The sequence below is a fragment of the Coenobita brevimanus genome, chromosome 1 (assembly GCF_032717465.1).
Source record: "Coenobita brevimanus isolate Jiangsu-jjx chromosome 1, ASM3271746v2, whole genome shotgun sequence".
NCBI classification, from domain to species: Eukaryota; Metazoa; Arthropoda; class Malacostraca; order Decapoda; family Coenobitidae; genus Coenobita; species Coenobita brevimanus.
Genome location: NC_136954.1, coordinates 7561028 through 7579773, shown reverse-complemented (window position 1 = coordinate 7579773; position 18746 = coordinate 7561028). Strand labels below are relative to the sequence as shown.

General features: G+C 41.5%; 1 non-coding gene and 1 pseudogene across 1 annotated transcript; both read right to left on the bottom strand.

Annotated features, from left to right (window-relative positions):
* LOC145413476 (glutamate receptor 1-like) overlaps window positions 1-18746 on the bottom strand; it is an 806335-nt pseudogene that overhangs the window by 536894 nt on the left and 250695 nt on the right.
* LOC145418390 (5S ribosomal RNA) lies at window positions 17724-17842 on the bottom strand. The gene has a single exon (XR_013900691.1). It is a non-coding gene; the product is annotated as a 5S ribosomal RNA (ribosomal RNA).

Below are 18746 nucleotides of genomic sequence, written 5' to 3'. Positions count from 1 at the left end.
GACGATGAAGGAAGCGGAAAGAGAGAGAGAGAGAGACCTTAAGAGGACAGAATAGAGGGGAAAGGGGTAGGTATGGAGAGAAAAGAGGAATGAGTGAAGGGGAGAGAGGACGATGGAAGAGAAGGGAGGAAAAGAAGGAACAGAGGAAAGGACGGAAAAGAGGTGAGAAAAAGATGGATGATTTTAGAGGAAAGGACAGAAGAGAGGGGAGGAGGAAAGAATGGAAGAAAAGGGAGGAAAGGACGGAAGAGATGGGAGGAGAGGACAGTAAAGAGGGGAGGAGTAGATGGAAGAGATTGGAGGAAGGACGAAAGATAGAGGAGGAAAGGACGGAAGAGAGGAGGTAAAGACGGATAAAAAAGTTACACCTGAGAGAGAGAGAGAGAGAGAGAAAGAGAGAGAGTGATTACAAAATGAGCTATGTTATTCTAAAAAGCGTCCTTGATGGTGAATGAAGGTAAGACGTGGCGAGATTTGGCCAGAAGTGGCAAGACTTGAGAAGTAACGAGATGTGTCGAAATGTAACGAGATATGGCAGGAAGTGGCGAGAAATAGCGGAATGTGGCCATAAGTGGCGAGAAGGGGCGAGATTTGGCAGGATAGAGCGAGAAGTGGTAAGATATGGCGAGAAGCGAAATACCGCGAGAAGTGGCGAGTTTTGGCGAGACGTGGCGAGGGACTATGAGGGGAAAAGCTGTGTGACCAGGGAAGAAGCGACGAGAATTTGTGAGATACTGCGAGAAGTGGCGAGAAAATGAGTAAGAAGGAAAAAAATAATGACAAAAATAAAAAATCGAAATCTGGCTACAAGTGCCAAGATCAGGAAAGTGGTGGTAAAATCAGGAGGTAAGTGGCGAGATGTGACGAAAAGTGGCGAGATCAGACGAGATATGACAAGGAGTGGCAAGGCTGCCAGTTGAGAAATAACAAGATATACCGAGCACTGACAAGGGACTATGTGGTTAGGCGCAAACTGTGAGGAGGTATGGGTGCGGATGGATGGCAGAAAGGACGGCCGGACAAGACGAGACGAGACAAGCGGCGAAACCAGACGAGATAAGAGAAGAAGTGGCGAGATTAGATAAGATGTAGCGAGATCAGACGAGAAATGACGAGATATTGCGAGAAATACGAAGGGTGTGCGTGGTTAGGCGGGAATGTTGTGGTGGTGTGAGTGAAGGTGGACGGTGGATGGGATGGCGTGATTTCACCAGGGAACACATATCTATCTCACCACACTGGCAGATGATGATGATGATTATGATGATGATGAGATGATGACGAGAGAGAGAGAGAGAGAGAGAGAGAGAGAGAGAGAGAGAGAGAGAGAGAGAGAGAGAGAGAAAGAGAAAGAAGGAAGGGAGAGAGTGTTGTAGAGAGATGGGGAGAAGATGAGAATGATGAGGGAGAGGACTGTATGGGAGAGAGGGTAAAAGGCAGAGAGACAGAGAGGAAGGGAGAAAAGAAGCGAGTGAGAAGAACCACACACATCTATGGCGGTAGTCGTCTCAGGTGGAATCGGTGAGATGGGGAGGGGGAGTGGGAAAGACGGAGAGAAGGAGAAAGAGCGAGAGGGAACACATCCATACACCCTACCATTCTAAGCTATATAGGTGTGTAGGTCTCGTAGGGAATGGGTGAGTAGAAGGAAATTGTGAATAGCGGATACGGTCATAAAGCCCATTCGCCTCCCTTGCCTCCTCACTGCTGGATTGAGACACACTTGAAGGCGACGTAGTGGATAAAGGTGCATCTTACCACCCAACAGGCGAATGGCAACATGCATATCAATATATTATGTCACATCTAAGCCTCTATGAATCCGGTGACGAAACAGAGACAGGAGAAGCGAAAGGATTCTAGGGCCCATACTCGTCTCGTCAGAGACTCCCCAGGACCCCTGCCGTAGCATATTTATTTTTTGGATATGGCTGTTTAATATCATTTTGCACGTTATGTACGGTATGCAAAGTTAGATTTATGTAAACAAAAAGGGACAGCAAGGAGTAATTAACACAAGTCGCTCAGGAAATGGTGTTAGGGAGCTATCTTAACCGACGAGAATACCATCCTAATATTTCACTGGAACATTATGGTCTTCACGTCAGAATCCTACTACAATGGCTATAGGTATTCGATGTGGCTCCCGTAACGCAGTGAATGAGTAAGTAAGTGTTCCTTTACTTCAGTACAAAGTAGACACCTGTGGACATCTTTGTTAATCTTCCCCACTGATCGGGACAGCTCTAGACGATTTATTCAGCTTCGAGTGAACCATTGGAGCCTGAGAACGTTATTATTAACACCATCAATACCCTCTGAGCTTTATTAATTTATTTAGGCTATATTCTGGACACACTCACACCACCGTTCCCTAAGCCCTACCTGCCCTGTTAAGCATCGTTGCAAAGTGGGCCTCACCTGTAAGCCCTAATACCTTTCCCTTTCACTCTCATTACGTGCTAGACTGTCTCAGTCAAGAATTGTAGTGATGGATCGTCCACGCATCCTTCTAGGCAGCATTCCACTGCTCTTTCCACTCCACTCCACCATCACTTCCCCACGATGTGTGAGAGCTTAGTGTTCAAGGTCACATCACATCCACGCCTCACAACTCACTGCCCATGTTCTCCAGAGCCCTTTCAAAGTTCTTCTCTGCTGACATGAGAGGTTCCTCTTTTCTTTTTACTCTCGCAGACACACAGAGTTAATTAGCCTGAGTTTACCCAGAAGACTTGGGTCCAATGTTCTCCAGGTAAAGCATTTTGTAGATGGAAAAGCGGAAAATGCTGGTTTCTGGCAATATCATAGTTTTCGTAACGTGTGGTTTGTGAGCGTTACCTCGGTCTGTATTGGATCTCCCTTCTCAAGTGTTCTCATCTATATATATTGTTGGCATTTACCAGACTTTTTTTTTAAAGTTATCATTCCACATTTCTATTATAATGTTTTATTTTCAATCACTTATCCTTTTTTCTTATTTTATGCTGCCTTTGTGTGTGTGTGTGTGTGTGTGTGTGTGTGTGTGTGTGTGTGTGTGTGTGTGTTATGAATCAGACAAAAAGCTTTTGGATAATCTTACTTCTGGAAGTTTCGTTGTTACCATTACCTGAATATTGTTTTATTAATCCATCTGCATTTTAAACACTAGTATCACTCCTGGCACATCATCATCATCATCATCATCATCATCATCATCGTCGTCGTCGTCGTCGTCGTCACTGTCATTTTTATTATTTTTTCCCGCCTAGTGAGGTGATAATGCAATGGCCTGTGTGTGTGTGTGTGTGTGTGTGTGTGTGTGTGTGTGTGTGTGTGTGTGTGTGTCTTACCAAAATATCCCGAATCCAATTGTGAAAATTGTACCCAAACTCTGCGTGCAGGATCCCGAGATATGTGGCTTGTTTATTAATAATTTTGGTGAAGCTGCGATGATATGCCTCCGATTGCCACAGGGTTTTGCAAGAAAAAATACCTTCCAACTTTTTCTTTTTGCTTGTCATTATTCACCATTTTCTATCGTACCATCAACGAAGAGAACGGCTGTTTAAAAGGTAATTACTAAAAATTCTTCAAAGGCAAGTTATACCCAATGACCTTCACTAACATGATACCCAAGACATCAGGCTTCGGAATGCTAGCGTGAAATTTAACTTGGGAGAAAACGAAGAAATCCTAAGACTTTGAGGGTAATGCTGCGGATGTTATGCCACTAGATCATGGCCGGCCCCTCTCTCTTCACTTATCGTTGATATTCGCTGGTATATGTCGTAATGCGCCTCTCTCTCTCTCTCTCTCTCTCTCTCTCTCTCTCTCTCTCTCATTTTCTTGATGCCACCCATCCAGAAATTCAGTCTCAGTTCTTGTCTTCTCTCACGCCAATCTTGCCATCCCCCCTCCTTAACTACCCTGCCTACTACACTTCTCACTTTCCTCCTCCTCCTCCTCCTCCTCCTCCTCCGTCACAACGCCAGCAATGAGCTCGATTATGTGGCACTTACGCTGTCTATTTATCTTCTCGAAGTTTTAATATCCTGGACCAGCCAATTTCTCTTGTATGAAGCTGTCCCAAGGCCTTAATTCCTCTCTCTCTCTCTCTCTGATAATGGCTGTACCGGTGTCATGCATGGAGTGACTTATGCTGGAAGTCACCGTTCCGCTCAGTGCGCATGCGCCGAGTCGCCATTTAGCTTCTATTTTGAAAGTATCCGCATGTTATCCCAAATTTTGTGCCATTTATCAACAACACTGTATGAAATACATGTGTCAGGAAGATAGATGGATGTCTTATCGACCTGTAAGTAACTTTAGGTCGATATATGAATATATATAAATAAAGATATATATGAATGTTACATGCAGATTATGAAGTTAGTCATTTCGTGAATTAAGATTAGTTTAATTTTGATTTATTTGGGTTAGGTTGATCTAGAATGAGGTTAGGTTAAGGTTAGGTTAGGTTTGGTTAATTTAGGCTTCATAGAGAAGGGAATGGTAACTTCCAGCATAAAGTCACTCCGTGCATATGACACCGGGTCAGTATATCTTCTATATTTCGTGCTTTTACGGCCGGCTCCTTTGTGGCGCCCGGAGCTGAAAATAACGTTCAGATTTAGGCACAAAGCATGAATGTCACTACTCAATGAAGTTAGTAAAGTACATAACACGGTCATTCTTCTTCCGGGGTGTTACGGGGGGCAAGATGGAGAGCAGGGGAAAGGAGAGGGAGGAAGGCAGGGGATGGGGAGAGGGGGAGGAAGGAATGAGTGAAGGAAAGAAGGAGGAAAACAGAAAGAGGAAGAAGACTGGAGAGGGAAGGCAGGGTTGGAGGAAGGGAGAGGGAAGTGGTAAGTAGAGGACAGTGAGAGAGAGAGAGAGAGAGAGAGAGAGAGAGATGTACTGAATAATATGCACAAATGCAACAAAGGCTCGATTTGGAAAAAAGCGATTTGTTATTGTGCGTGTGGCCTTTCAGAGAGAGAGAGAGAGAGAGAGAGAGAGAGAGAGAGGTATTGCATAATATGCACACATGCAACAAAGGCTCGATTTGCAAAAAGCGAATGCTATTGTGCATGTGGCCTTTCAGACAGAGAGAGAGAGAGAGAGAGAGAGAGAGAGACGAGGGGAAGGGGAAGAGAATCATAATAGGCGAAAGGGAGAATAAAGAGAGGGTGCCTGCGTAAACAAAAATGGCTTGAAAACGGGAGTGGATGCTTTTTAAACCCTCCTTAATACAACACGCTGATATTACATGCCTTTCCCTCCTTTTTATTTATTGCAACCATGGATATTAAAACCTGAATATTTAAATCTACTATTATTATTCCCATAACGCAATATGGCGAACAGTTCGTACTTGTATGTCCCTTCCTCAACCCCCTTCGGATGGGATTTCGTCTCTGTTTTGTGGCGGTTCCCTACAGACGATTTTATTCAGCTACTGAGAGGCTTTTAAGTATTATGGGCTAACCAGGTTCTCATTATCCCTTTCACTACAAGATCTTCCCAAAGGTGAAAAAAAAGTCTAGATAACAAAAAACACACGATAAAATATAAATAAAACAATAACTTCGAAAATGCAACTGATGCCATGTATAAAGTCTGTCCAAAAAAGCAGGTCACTTTCGTATTTCATTCCCTAAGAATCTTGCTTTAAAATTTTCCAAGGCCTTGACCCAATAATGCAAAGATTATGTGCACTTCCCGTTTTTTAAAAACTAATAAATTGAAATCTCTTTTTGAAATATTTCGTCTAAAAACAAAGTATAATATTCAATGTCTAAATCACTCCTGAAGATCAAGTAATAAAAAGTGCTATTGTGGACACTACTAGCGATCCCCATCAGAACGATAATTAACGAGACAGTGACCACTGACTCTGATAATCCAGTATTGCGATCATCAGAATCATATCAAACTTTTTGTGTAAAAGTTTGTTAATGCTTCAACAAAAAAGTAGATTGATATTAGTGTCCACTATAATATATCTGTTACTGTTCTCACCCCATAACACAGTGGAAAATCTCTTACTGCTTCTCTCTCTCTCTCTCTCTCTCTCTCTCTCTCTCTCTCTCTCTCTCTCTGTTTTCTGTCTTCTCTTTTCCCCTTTTTACACTGTTAATGGTTTACTTGATGGTTCATGAGAGCATTGTGAAAAGGGGAAATTACTGTAATCAGAATGGTGATTATGTTAATCAGGTATTCAGTTTTATATACTCGTAGTTACATACGTATATAATGGGAATAAACACTGCCAAAGAAGGACGTATTTCTGCTCAGTAAACACTCAAAGGACTTATTTCTGCTCTGTAAACAATTAAAGGACGTATTTCTGCTCAGTAAACACTCAAAGGACTTATTTCTGCTCTGTAAACAATTAAAGGACGTACTTCTGCTCTGTAAACATTCAAAGGACGCATTCTGCTCCGTAAATTCAAAGGACGTACTTCTGCTCTGTAAACATTCAAAGGACGTTTTTCTGCTCTGTAAATATTTAACATCACTCTCCGGGTGTCATTTATAGAAGATCTTGTTCATTTTTTTTACGAGAAACGTACTTCCATAACAACTTTTATTAGTGTGTGTGTGTGTGTGTGTGTGTGTGTGTGTGTGTGTGTGTGTGTGTGTGTGTGTGTGTGTGTGTGTGTGTGTTCTTACCTAATTCTTACCTAATTGTATCTTTACAGGAATGAGTCAAGCTCGTACTGTCCCGTGTCTTAAACCATATTTATCGTATATATCCTTAAATTTGTGAATTGTTTTGGCACACACTATTTCATTCGGTAGTGCATTCCATTGATCAATTGCTCTGTTTGGGAAACTGAATTTCCTTACGTCTTTATCACCTCTCTTCTTATGCAGTTTTTTGCAGTGTCCTCTTGCTGATGCTTCTCCATATGTTAAGTAATCATTTATGTCTATTTTCTCCTTCCCTGATATGCACTTATATAGCATTATCATGTCACCTCTTTTCCTTCTCTCCTGTAGTGTTGGTAGATTCAGTTTATTTAGCCTTTCTTCGTAGCTTAGGTCCCTTAAGCTTGGTATCCATCTTGTAGCAGCCCTTTGAACTTTTTCAATCTTGTCTATGTGCTTTTTGAGATGAGGACTCCAGACTACTGATGCATATTCCAGGGTTGGTCTAATGAATGATGTTATTATCCATCTTAGCATGTCTTCATTTATGTATGTGAATGCTATTCTCATATTTGCAAGCAGTGTATACATGTTCCGTACCTTCTCGCTGATATGGTCAGCCGGAGATAGTCTGTTATTGATAATCACACCTAGGTCTTTCTCTCTTTCTGATGTGTATAGGGTTTTATTTCCTAACTTATAATCCCAATCAGGTCTTTTTCCACTTTTACCAAACTTGATTACATGACACTTATCCACATTGAATTCCATTTGCCATGTACTACTCCATTCATGAAGTTTATTTAATTCTTCCTGTAGCTCTTTACAAGAGTCTGTGTTAGTAATTCTCCTTTGTATTTTTGCATCATCTGCAAACATATTCAGATAGCTCTCATTTCCAGTGTTACTGTTTTTATCATTTATAGACACTAAAAACATGATTGGTGCCAGCACTGAACCCTGTGGTACTCCACTAGTCACTTCTTTCCATGATGAGTAGTTTCCTCTTAGTACTGTTCTCATTTCTCTTTTTATGAGAAAGTCTTGCATCCAATAAAACAGTTTGCCAAGAATTCCTCCTTGATGGTACAGTTTCCATAAAAGTCTTTGGTGTGGTCTCTATCTATCTATCTATTGCCAGAAGCCTCAATCCCATTTGGGGTGGCCACAAACAAATCGCCTCCAAGTCGCCCTGTCCCCCGCCATTTCACTCCCCTGCTCCCAGCTCACACCCCCCTCTCTCATATACCTCTCCACCCCATCCCTCCATCTCATCCTCGGCCTCCCCCTCCCTCTTTCCCCTCCACCTCACTCACATACACTCTCTTCGTCAGTCTTTCACCCTCCATCCTCTCCACATGGCCAAACCACCTCAGTGTGTTCCTCATAACGCTTCCTATCACATCCACTTCAACACCACAACGCTCCTTTATATCCTCATTCGTCAGCCTGTCTCTCCATATGACTCCACAGGCTCCTCTTAAATAACTCATTTCCACTGCTCTCACTCTTGACTTGTGTCCTTCCAACAACGTCCAAGCTTCACTTCCGTACGTTAGAGTTGGTATCACAATACTGTCATGTAGTAACTTTTTCACTTCCATGCTCACTTCCCTGTTTCTTATCACTGCTTTCAAAGAACCAGCAACCTTTCTTCCCTGCTGTACCCTTTCAAGCACTTCACCCTCCAAACCTCCATCCTTACTCATCACACTACCCAAGTACTTAAACGTACTCACATTTTCCAATTCCTCACCATCCAACCTCGCTGTACATTCACTGACTTCACAACTCTCAAAGACCATCACTTTACTCTTCCCTACATTCACCTTTAGATTCCGTTTCTTACACACTCTCCCAAACTCATCCACCAAGCCTTGCAGCTCTCCTTCGTCTTCACTCAACAACACAGTATCATCTGCAAACAACAGTACAGGGAGTTTCCAAACACTATCCTCTCTCACCATGGCCACTCCAACATCCACTACCCTACCTTGTACCTCTTTTATTACCCCATCCATGTACAGATTGAACAACCATGGAGACATGACACATCCCTGTTTCAACCCAACCTTCAAAGAGAAAAATTCACTTAGTTCACCATCCACACGCACTGCAGCCTTCGCACCATCGTACATACTCTTCACAGCATTCAACAACTTTCCATATACTCCATATATTCTTAACACTTTCCACAATCCTTGTCTATCCACCCTGTCATATGCTTTCTCCAAATCCATGAATGCCTCATACAACTTCTTTCCCTTCTCTAGAAACTTTTCCACTAAAGATCTGAGAATGAATATCTGATTTACACAACCTCTTCCCTTCCTAAAGCCTCCCTGTTCTTCTCCAACTAATTTCTCTGTTCTTTCTCTAACTCTGTCAATAAGTACCCTACCATACACTTTTCCTATTATACTAAGAAGACAAATGCCCCTATGGTTACCACACCTTTCTTTTTCCCCTTTTCCTTTGTACAAGGGAATAATTATACCTGACTTCCAATCCTCCGGGACTCTACCTTCCTCCCAGGCCAATCTGCACATCTTCCACATCCATTCTACTACTATCTCTCCCCCATGCTTCAGCATTTCACCACACACTCCATCAATTCCTGGGGCTTTCCCCGATTTAACTTTCTTCATTGCTTCCACAACTTCTATCCTACTGATTTCTTCCTGTTTTCTCACCTCCCTCCTTCTCCCAGCCATTCCCCAGCCACTTATACTCGCATTACTTTCATCCTCTACGTTCAACAATTCCTTAAAGTGTTCTCTCCATCTGCTCACTTTTTCTCCCTTCTCCACTAGTAATCTACCATTTTTATCTTTCACTCCCCTGCTACCTTCACTTCCACCCTGTCTTACTCTTTTCACCTCTCTCCAGAACATTTTCTTACAGTCCCTCCACTTTACACTCAAATTTCTTCCAAATTCCTCATCCACTCTCTTCTTACTCTCTCTTACTAATCTTTTCACCTCTCTCTTCCTTTCTACATATAACTCTCTCTTCCGCTTCTCAACCTCTTCCACGCCCCTATTTCTCATCCATTCATTGTATGCTTTCTTCTTTTGTGCCACAGCCTGTTTCACCTCTTCAGTCCACCACGCTGTTATTTGCACCCCCCTCCGTCTTCTCTTCCTTCCACACACCACATCACATGCTGCACATATTTCTTCTGTAAATATTCTACACACACCTTCCACGTCTCCCATCTGCTCCAATTCATATTTGCCCAATCGTTCCTCCACTTCTCTCTTATTCTCTGCCTTTTTCTCATCCTCCTGTAACCTTTCCACTCTCCTTGCAACTACTCCTTCCTCTCGTCTTTCCCTTCTTCTATTCCTCCAACTTTCTTGTACTTTAATTCTGGCCATCACCACGTAGTGGTCAGAAAGTCCACTACCCCAACCTCTATACACTCTTGCATCCTTTACACATCTTCGCATCCTTTCATCCACACACACATAATCAATCATTGCCTTCCTTTCATTCAGTTCACCACCCACCCTTCTCATCACTCGCCATGTATACCTGTGAATCATTTTATGCCTGAAGAGGGTATTGGCTATCACCAACCCCCTCCCAGCACAAATGTCCACTAACGCACTCCCATTCTCATCTATCTCAGCAGGCACACCCCACTCACCAACTATTCCATCCACCTTCACATTCCCAACTTTACCATTCATATCACCAATCAAAAACACTCTCTCATTCCTTCCAAACTTTTCCATGCACACTTCTACATTTGTCCAGAACTCTTCTCTCACCCTTCTAGCACGATCTTGCGTTGGCGCATACACACACACACAATTGCCCACATTTGTATTCCAACTTTCAACTTTACCCTCACAATCCTTGACCCAACTGATCCATACTGTCTTATGCTCCTCTTCCATCTTTTACTCACAGCTATACATACTCCTTCCTTTGGTGTGGTACTGTCAAAAGCTTTCTTGAAATCTAAATAGATACTGTCCACCCACCCTTCCCTTTCCTGTATTGTGTTTGTTACTCTGTCATAGTAGCTCAGCAGATTAGTAACACATGACTTTCCTTTTCTGAAACCAAACTGTCTTTCTGTTATCATACTGTGCTCTTCTAGATGATTTACCCAAGCTTTTCTTATAAGCTTTTCTAATACCTTGCTTACAACACTGGTCAGTGATACTGGTCGGTAGTTGAGTGGATTTTGTCTATTTCTTTTCTTGAATAAGGGGACAATATTTGTTTTTTTCCAAATATCAGGTAGTTTACCTTGACTCAAGGATTTCTTGAAAATTAAAAATAATGGTTTACTTAACTCCTTTGCACATTCTCGTAGTACCCAACATGAAATTTCAGCAGGACCACTTGCTTTTCCTCCGTCTAATCTACTTAACTCCTCCTGTATTACTTTTTCTGCTATTTGTATATCTGGTAGTATGTGTGGACATGCATGTTCCACATAGTCCCTCTCAAAATTTTTTTCTTCTGTAAAAACTAATTGGAAATTCTTATTTAGTGCTTCACAAATATCTTTCTCTTGTGTATAAGTGATTCCCTCGTCCGTAATTGATTGTATTATATCTTTTACTTTGGTTTTGCTTCTGATATAGCTGTAAAACAGCTTTGGTTGATCACTACTTTTATTTATTATATCCTCCTCAAACTGTTTTTGGGCTTCCCTCCTTATTCTTGTATATTCGTTTCTTGCCTGTTTGTAATTATTATACGCCCTTTCACTATTGTGTCTTCTGTATCTATTCCACAACAAATCTCTTCTTTCTTTAGATTTTTTACATTCTGTATTGAACCATTTCTGTATTTTCTTATCTGCTTCTTTGTGCTGTGGGATGTACTTCTGGACTCCTGTTTCATAAAATTCACAGAATTTTTATATACAGCATTTAAATCTTGTCCTCTAAGCTCATTTTCCCAATCAACTTCTAAGAAATACTTCTTTAGGTCTTGATAATTTCCCTTTTTATAGTTTAGGCTCTTTTTGTAACTGTCATTGCTGTTTACTATGTCATATGCTATCCTGAATTATAATTTAGTACTGCATGATCGCTTTTGCCGAGTGGAGGGTGATATATTAAACAGTCAATATCATTTTCTTGCCTAGTAAATATTAGATCTAGCACTGAAGGTACATCAAGTCCTCTTTTTCTGGTGGTTTCCCTCACATGTTGCGTTAGGAAAAACTCTTGTACGAGATCCAGGAGCTTTTGGTCCCAACAGCTTTCTTGGCTAATTATATCTAGAGTATTCCAATTTATATTTGCATTAAAATCCCCAGTTAGTATAATTCTTTTCAATTTCTCTTCCATTTTATGTAGTAATGATCTTAAACTCTGAATTGTACTCTCTGCCAGGTCCTCATATTCATCTCTTTTCCATGTGTTTGATCTGGGTGGCATGTACAAATTTGCTACAATTACTTTACCTTCAGATGTGTTGATCTCTACTGCAATCAGTTCTACTTGTGATGGTATATTTAGTTTTATTTCATTGACTTTTAGATTTTTCATAGTTAATATTATAATTCCTCCTCCTTTTTTTAAATTTCTGTCTCTTCTCCATATATTGTATTTCTCTAAGTTTAGTATGTCATTGGATATCCTTGGTGTTAATTTTGTTTCAGTTAGGCATATTATTTGTGGTTCATTTTCTCTGACATAATCATTCATCTCTAGTAATTTAGATGCCATTCCATCCACATTTGAGTACATCAACTTTATCATCTTGTTTATATACTTGTCATGACATGGTTCTACTACCTTCCTCTTTTTTATTCCATCCTGTTTGTGTACCACGTTCGTACCTGCAATCCTATTACTTTGTAAAAAAAATTTCTTCTTCTCCTCTTCTGATCTTCCCTCATTTTTTGTTTTTGCTTCCTCCCTTTTCTCCTTCAGTAATTCCAGTTCCTCTTGTGTTAGGCATCTTTTTATCCATACATTTTTGAACTCCTCTTTTTCCATAAGATTCTTTGCATTTTTTAGTATATCTTCCAGTGTTTACACTCTGGAAAGTCACCTTTAGAGGTCTTGTCTTGCTTTTCTCATATTTCCCTAACCTTTTGTGTTCCTCTATGTCTTTACTACAGATTTCCTCTGATACTTCTTTGAGTAAGCTCATTACATTTGCCATCTCCTTTTTGTCTCTTGTGATCTTGTTTTTTACTTCTTCCTCTTCTATACCAGTGATTACTATAGATTTGTTTATATCTACTGAATCTCTGACTAATTTTGGCTTGTTTTGGATTATTCTTTTCACTTCCTTTTTAATGCTTTTTTCCTCCACCCTTGTTTCTAAGTCTTTACTTTCACCATTTCAGCATACGGGGTTTCCACATCATTTTTGTAGCTTTGCACAGCTTCATTCACCTGTGTTATCTTCTCCTCAGTATCACTGCTCTGGTCTATAAGACTCCTTACTTGCCTAATTGTCTGTGTCATTTTTGAACTCTTCCATAACACTTTCGTGATTGACTACTGTACTTGCCATTTCACTCATTTTCTTCCTAAGTGTACTCAATTCCACTGTTAGTTCACTGATGGTTGTGTCTTTCTTGTTGGCCTGATGGTTGTGTCTTTCTTGTTGGCCTCCCTTCCTAGTTTTTCTATTTCTTCCTTTTGCAAGTGCATCTGCTTCTTCATTTCATCAATTTCATTTTTGAAAGCCATTTCTAGTTTGTGTACACGTTCAACCAGTCTATTGTGAGTCTCCACTTCAACCAGTTCTTGGTAGAAATCATCATTTTGCTTTTTACCTTTATCCCTTTTCTTTTCCAAATTTGCTTTACTAAAGTATGTATCCATTTTGCAATACTAAAAGTACAGAGTTTGTACTTACAATCCCCGTGTTGCTGTAGTCTAAACAAACCTCAGCTGACTCAGCGCATTCTTTCGTCTTGGTTCTCTTTCCTGTTTGAACAAGTCTTGTTTAAACTTATTATTTTTTTCCTTTTAATAATGAAAAATCATTTAGTCTAACCTGGTAGAGCTTGACTCATACAAAGATACTAATTTAGGCAATGCCACTGGCCGTGTTGGTTCGGTACGGAGCGCCGATGTTGCACGTCTGCCTCGATTGTGTGTGTGTGTGTGTGTGTGTGTGTGTGTGTGTGTGTGTGTGTGTGTGTTCTTCACTTTATCAACTCCTAATTTAATTTTGAAGTGTTAATTACCTGTACGAATGAAAATGAAAGCAGACACAAGCAACCTTAGGCACAACTTAACCCCTTCAATCCGACTTTTTCACTTTAAGCCTACTACCAAATGTTAGTTTTAGTCAATCAGGGGAGGAGGTTTATGAAGACTATACTGTATGTTAAGCTTATCCTGAAGTGAATCAAACCAGCCGAATATAGCAAGAATAAAATACAAACACGCCATCGAATTGAGGGGGATAAGATGAGAGTAAATACTGGACCTCATCGTTATTCTTCCTTCCCAGTTCCATAACTCTACCTGGGCTTCCTCCTTCATCAATTATTTCCAAAGACCACATCCTTCCTTCCTTCTTTTCCATCAGTATCGTCTTTCTTTCTTAATTCTTCCTCATTTACAGCTATTCATGTTCTTTTCTCCTATAGTCAAGACTGAATCATCATCATTATCATCATTATCATCGGCCATCATCCTCATCCTCATCACCACCAGCCATCATCATCATTATCATCATCAGTCATCATCATTATCATCGGCCATCATCCTCATCCTCATCACCACCAGCCATCATCATCATTATCATCATCAGTCATCATCATCATCATCATCATTCATCACCATCATCAATCATCATCATCATCATCAGTCATTAATCATCGTCATCAATCATCACCACTACCATCATCATCATCATCATCAAATCTTTACCTCCTTCTACCTTCCCTTTCTTTTCTTCTCATTCTCATTAGCCTTCTCAGTACCCTCATCCAGTCGTATTTTCTGTTACTTCTCCTTTCTCTTTTATATTACTTTTCTTTGTTATTCTCCTCTCTCTTTCTCCCTGCCACTCTGCTTCTTCCCTTCCTTCTTTCTTGTCATACATTTTTCTCTCGTGTTTCCTTCTTGTCACCATTCATTTTTCCTTTCTTCTTTTTTGCCATCTCCCTTCTCCATTTTCTTCCTTCATGTCAATTCTCCCTTTCCTTTTCTTCCTTCTTGCCATCTGCCCTCTCTCTTTACTTACTTTTTTGCCATTTCCATTCTCCTCTTTCTTTCCTCTTGTTAATTTATTTCTCCCTTTCCTTCCTTCTTGCCATCTCCGTTCTTTTTCTTCCTTTTCCTCCTTCATCCGCCTTTCTTTTTGTCATTTCCCTCCCTCCCATTCCCCTTCTCCTCATCCAACTCTTTCTCTTCTTCAACCATCTTTTTCCCTACTACTCCTTCATTTCCTTCTCTTTCCCTCTATTTTCAGTTCTTTTTTTCCTCAATCTCATGTTTTCCCTTCTTCCTTTCCTTCCCATCCTCTCTTTCCTTGTTTCTTCCCTCCCTTCTCCAATCTTATATCCCCTTCTCCCTTTTTCTATTCTATTTCCTTCTCACTCCTCTTCCTTCTCCCCCCTCATTCCCTCCCCTCTCCTCCCTCACCTTCCTCTCTCTCTCTCTCTCTCTCTCTCTCTCTCTCTCTCTGTGGCAAGGGTAGGGGTAGCGAGAGGGGTGGAGCAAGCTCAAGGGGAGGGGGAATGGTGCAGGGATGGTGGCAAGGGAAGGAAGGCGACGGTGGAGGAGGGGGGGGAGGGAATAGGAGAGGGCTCAGACAGACAGGCCAGAAGACAGTCACAAGCAGACAGACAGTCGGCACTGATCCGGATGTGCATTAGTAAAAATAACAATGGGCGACGGAGGAGAGGAGGCTGAAAAAGGACTGGGGCAGCAGGAAACAGAATGGGGTGGGCTGAAGCAAAGGGGAAGGAACAGACAGGCAGTAGCCATGGATATCTGGACGAAGAAAAAGGAAGAAAGAAGAAAAAAGAATAATAACAAGAATAAGAATAAGAATAGGAATAAGAAAAGGAACAGAAATTGGCATAAGAAGGAGATGGAGGAGAAAAAAAAAAATAAGAATGATGATGATGATGATCATGATGATGAAGATGATGATGATGATGATGATGATGATGATGATGATGATGATGATGATGATAATAATAATAATAATAATAATAATAATAATAATAATAATAATAATAATAACATCAGTGGGAGAAGTCGAAGAAGGAAAGATCGGAGATGGGTAGAGGGGATGGAGAGGGGAAGTGGTATACAAGAGGTGGGGGACAGACAAACAAACTGACAGGCTAACCCAGACAAAGAGGCAGACAGAGGAGCGGGAGGGAAGGCAGACAGGCAGTCGGCGCAAATATCCGAAAGACGATAGAGGCTGGGGAGGGTGGGGAGTTGGAGATTGTGAGGGAGGTAGGGAGGAGGCAAAGGCAGAGAAGATGGGGCAGGGAGGGTTGAGGCAGGGAGGGCGGCAGGCAGTCCAAGCACGTAGCTGGGATATTAAACTAAGTTGGCACAGCAAGGACCAATTCTGGGCAATTCCGCCGTATCAGGAGGGGATTTTGTGTCGCTTACCATTGGATGGGTTTTGTCCTCGTCTCTAGCCTCTGACCTTCCCCTTCCCCCCCTTCCCTCCTCTCCATTCTTTTTCTTTTCTGTCATCTTTTTTAAGGGAGCAGGATAGATAGGGTTGGGACTTTTTGGCGAGGGGGGGGGCACTGGATTTGAGACTTTGTGGAAAGATATTGATGGGTTTGAGGCTTTTTGAGGGTTAGGAGTATTGACTTTAAGACTTTTATTACCGGCAAGGACTTTTTATTCACCTCGAGACATCAGAGTGGGGGAGTTTTTTTTTTTTTGGGGGGGGGAGGGGAGAAGGGGAGGGGAGAAGTAAGAATGGTTTTGACTTTTCGGCCGGACATATGACACTGGACACATCGTCAAGGACCACATACAAGAGGACAATAAACGGTGCATACCAAACTCAACACTCTTAGGGCAATTAAAGAGTGACAATTTGGGCAACAAAAAGAAATACGCTCCCAACTCCACAAACAATATATCGGATCTGTGGTGTCCCCGGCATGTGTCCCCATCCTGTCTAACACACTCTACACCACCTTGCAGACCATGTACAACAAAGCTCTGCGCATCATCACTGGCTGCATCAATACCACTATACGCGGCAGCCTGTGACAACAAACAACACTCGGCATTACATGGCAGAGCAACACAACACAACTGAACACAAAACAATCACCACATAATCATTACCAAACCCTCTTCAACATCATCCCTCCTCCACACAATCTAACACAAGCAATGGAGAAACACCTGCATACTCATTTCACGTGCAGGGCAATACAACACCTTGACTGCAACGCAATACCACAATCTCCCCTCCCGACATCCACCCATCAGAGGTACGGTATCCTTAAATAGAGTTGGTCGTGTTCACTTAGTTAGTCTTATATCAGGACATCACCCAGCCCTCCTCAATTACCAACTCAGATTACTGGTGGGTGGCGTCACTGACGACACGTGCCCCACTTACGACATAACAACATAACACATTATAATGGAGCACAGCATAGCACATATCACGGTAAGACACAGACACAACACGGTGCAGAGAACCTATGGGACGACCCCACAGAAGCAGTTGCTTACATGCCGTCGACGGGTCTGCTGGGACAGGTATAACAGTGGTTGTGCAACAACAACAGAAACAACCCTTGGGGGTAGTTGTGTTAGTAATGTTTACGGGGCCTCGAGAGGGAAAACGGATTTTCTTGGTTTCGTTTTGTTTTGGGGGTGGGGATTCGGCTTGAGATTTTTCAGGGAGTTTTAGGGTGCATTTTAGACTGTAGCTCATTTGCTACATTTCGTATATTTATTTATTTATATTTTCATTTCTTTATTTACTTATTCACCTTACCGAAACACTAAAGGTCGTGGTTTCTAGACCATCCATCCATCCATTGCCAGACGCCATGTATCCCAAATGGGGTGGCCAATGGCTTAGAGTTAATTGTTTTACAGGGAGGGGCACTAATCCTCCACCAACCCCACTTGACGTAGGGATGCCAACAGCATCTGGTGTTCCCAGGCGGTCACCCATCCAAGTACTAACCAGACCCAACGTTGCTTAACTTCGCTGATCGGATGGGAAGCGGTGTACTCAACGTGGCATGGCCGTTGGTTTTTTTTTTTTTTTTTTTTTTTTTTTTTTTTTTTTTAAATATTGCGAGGATTCGAACTAGCGCATACAACTGCGTGACTACAGCAGCTTACCAAGTGAGCTATTCTAGACACTGATGCAAATATTATTTGGAATCTACATTTTTGAGACACTACTTCCTTACTATTTTTTCTTACTTTTCCTAACAAGACTCCCTTTTCTTCTGGTGAATCTTGTGCTGAAGAGACTGCCGCCAGGTTTTCTGATACTCGAAGAAAAAATCCACTACATGAGGACTGGTTGTAAGAAATGTTCGTCAGGTATAATACACTGAATTTGTCTATCTATCTGTTTATCAATCTTCATCTATCTACACTCTGACGTTAAATTCTGTGAGAAGCCTCGACTAAATCGCCTTCCAGCGTTTCCGTGCATACTCTGTAACAACCTCCCCGCCCACGACATACCACTTTCCCTGAACTCTTTGTTACCTATTCTCCACACTCATTTTTATGTGTCCCTCACCTTCCCTTAAAAACTTAACTCCTTTGCAGTTTCCTAGTCAGTCTCTCACTCTCCCGTACATACACATATCATCAGTCACTTCTCTTCTCCTCGCACTACCTTAGTCTCTCATTCTCACTCACATTACCTGATCTCTCCTAGCTAGTTCTCTATCTCTCTCTCCTCTTAAACATCTATTTTTTTTTTTTTTCTTCTCAGTGCGTATTTTCTGGTAAAAATCTCCAACCTCCTTCAGCTCAATAGATGATAAGTGTAGTCACATGGCAAGGTCTACCTAAATACTATCCAAGGAGTCTCATTCCTACCTCATGATTACAGTCCATCGAAATTTACTCAGCCACTACTTCGCATTCAAGTTGGAGAATGGGCCAATCTCGTCGGATGAAAAAAAAATAATAATA